At 36.1% G+C, this 2,942-nt stretch overlaps 1 long non-coding RNA gene across 1 annotated transcript in view; it reads right to left on the bottom strand.

Annotated features, from left to right (window-relative positions):
- The window catches only part of LOC105114416 (uncharacterized), a 6,748-nt gene extending 4,521 nt beyond the window's left edge, over window positions 1-2,227 (bottom strand). The window contains exon 1 of the long non-coding RNA XR_840129.1: window positions 2,152-2,227. This is a non-coding gene — a long non-coding RNA (uncharacterized LOC105114416). The remainder of the gene's footprint in view (window positions 1-2,151) is intronic.
- Between the last annotated feature and the right edge of the window lie 715 nt (window positions 2,228-2,942).

Below are 2,942 nucleotides of genomic sequence, written 5' to 3'. Positions count from 1 at the left end.
AGTCCTTAAACACTTGATCTTCTTTTCAGATTCAAGTTCCACCCGCGCTTTGAAAGTTTTAAAGACTATAAGCACATCTGCCTTCCTTCTAATTGGATACACCCAACATCTCCTGGAGAAGTCATCTATGAATGATACAAAGTATCTTGCTCCTCCCAAGGATATAACCGGTGCTTGCCATACATCAGAGTGAATCAGGTCTAAGATGCATTTGCTCTTAGTTGTAGATATGTCAAACTTCAACCTGTGTTGTTTACTTGTAACACAGTGCTCACAAAAAGGTAAAGTAACCTTTGTAAGCCCAGGGAGTAACTTGTGACAAGAGAGAACCTTTAAACCTTTCTCTAACATGTGACCTAGTTTTTGATGCCATATCTTCATCTTCTCTTATGTAGAACTGGCTGATGCGATTGACGCTTCTGCCTCATGATGTGTTTCTCCCATTAATGCAAATACATTTGCAACCGTCTTTCTTGCCTTTAAAACCAACTGCGCTTCTTTGATGATTTTCATGATTTCATTTTCTGTTTGGATCTTACAGCCAAAACTATCAAATTGTCCATTCTGCAGTATTCTCTATGCCCCTTTTAAACCAACAATCCTTTTTGAAGTGCCCCTTTTTGCCACAGTTGTAGCATTTCACAGCCTTCTTACTTCTTGATTTGGACCTCCCCTGCCTTTGACTCCCACTAGAGCCACGCTCCGTTGATCTTCCTCTTGACACCAATAATGCCTCTGCTTGGTTTGAACTGTTTCTGTCTCCTTTGTTTTTGCGCCTATTTTCTTCTTCCAAGATAGCGGCTGCAACATCATCGAAGACTAGATAATCTGAGAGGATATTATTTGTCAAGTTGATAATGAGTTGATCATACGAATCAGGAAGACTTTGAAGTAGAAGCTCTGCACGTTCATTTTCCTCTATTTGCTGACCCAATGTAGTGAGTTGTGAAAATAGAGTTCTTATTGTGTTGATATGGTCAGTCACCGATGTGGTTTCTGCCATTCGAAGGGTATAAAGTCTCCGCTTTAAGAAAATCTTATTGTGCAAAGACTTGGACTCGTATAGCTTTGTTAGAGTCTCTCATATCTCCTTAGTTGTTTTCTTCTCCGCAACACTTGATAAAACTTCATCGGCTAATGCTAAATGTATGTTAGCAATAACATTGCCATCCATCTCATTCCATTTTGCATCATCAATTATCTCCGCGGGTCGATCTCCAATTGCTGCCAAGCAATTGTCTTTCCTTAAAATTGCCTTGATTCTCATTTTCCACAATGAGAAATTGCTCTCATTAAACCTCTCAATCTCGTACTTTGCTGCCATTGTATTCACCAACATCTATTCAGCTATCACCGTTTTATAGATCTATAATGTATATAGAAATAGTATCGTATGAATAATACTTCACTAAGTAAGTTCCTAGGAAAGATTGGAGGGGTCACAAACGGTCCCGCTTAAAACCCAATCTCCTTAGACAGAACTTCCTAGACTGTATTTAATCACCGTACTGACTTTCTATATATGCCAGCAGTAACGTATGTGAACAATACAGTATGGATGAATAGTGTCGTATAGGTAATAGTGTCGTATACATGAATAGTAACCGTATACATGAATAACTTTTGTGTATTAACAACACCTACTAGAAGGCTCTGATACCACTATTAGGATACTGGCATGCAAACCCGACAAGATAAAAAAAGATAAAGGGACAAGATAAAATGAGAAATGACACACAAGAATTTACGTGGTTCACCCAATTGGGCTACGTCCACAAGCAAGTATAGAATAATTTTACTAAATAATGTGGGAATTACAACCTTTCTCTATTAATAGGAGAATAACTGAAATATCTCTAATAATAGGAGAAAACACCTCATTTACTATCTCATAAATACCTCACAATTTTATGGGATTCTCTCTCTTCACCCTCTCTTCTTTCTCTCTACTTGCTCTTAATTTTTCTCTCTTAAGTTATTGTATTGAGGCTTGGATGCTTTGCCTATTTATAGGCAAATATCCATACATGAATCAAGGGCAGCAATTGGTGCTGCAAGTGGCATCGAATTGGTGCCCAACAATGTTGAATTTGCAGCACTAATCGGTGCTTAACATTGTTGACTTTGTCAACAATGCTTAGGTGATTTCACATTACTGGCTTCCAGCTTGGATAATTAGATGGTGATGTTGGATTGTGATGTAGCTAACAGTTCTTGTGCTGGGATTCAATGAATCACGATGTGATTTTTGTATGTAATGTCAGAAGGTAATGCATATCATCCATAGTGATTTTAGGGAGCAATGAACATAAGTGGATAATGAGATTTGGGATTCATGCTTGGAAATGTTCTCACGCTTTGGGTTCGAAAGATTGAAACAATCTGCACATTTCTTCTTTCTTATGTTTCATTGAAGTGATAAACTAACTACAACATTAAGTGTAAAACTAAAAGGTATGAGTTTTTTATTATGAATGATTTTATTGTTTATTTTCTCATATATTATTACGAATTGACTTCCAAAATTTATTTGTTTTTCAATTTGGTTCTTAACCTTTCCCCCCCTAATGATTTAGTCCTAGTTGAACACCAATTGATTTTGATCTCTAATGAAAAAGTGAGATTGAAATAAGAGGGATTTAAATGAAAAAGACACCAAACATGGCTGCGTGCTTTAAGTTTTGAAAATGATGCACTTTGGTCCTTGAATTTATAAAAACACAGATTATACAATTTTGATATCTCAATATTTTTTAATTTAATTTTGGTACAAAAATTTATTTTTATTATTTTTTAGTCATTGGTTGAGAGATGAGAGAGAGGTCGTTGGATTCTAATGGTATAGAAAAAATCATGCCATTGACACTAATTTAGGTCACATAAATGGATGATATTTGTGTTAAATGGTTTCTTTTAACTAGGAGAGTTCATATTAGGTGTTT

Source organism: Populus euphratica, unplaced genomic scaffold, assembly GCF_000495115.2.
Source record: "Populus euphratica unplaced genomic scaffold, PopEup_1.0 scaffold529.1, whole genome shotgun sequence".
NCBI classification, from domain to species: domain Eukaryota; kingdom Viridiplantae; phylum Streptophyta; class Magnoliopsida; order Malpighiales; family Salicaceae; genus Populus; species Populus euphratica.
Note: the sequence above shows the minus strand (reverse complement) of the source record. Positions and strands in the feature narration are given on the sequence as shown.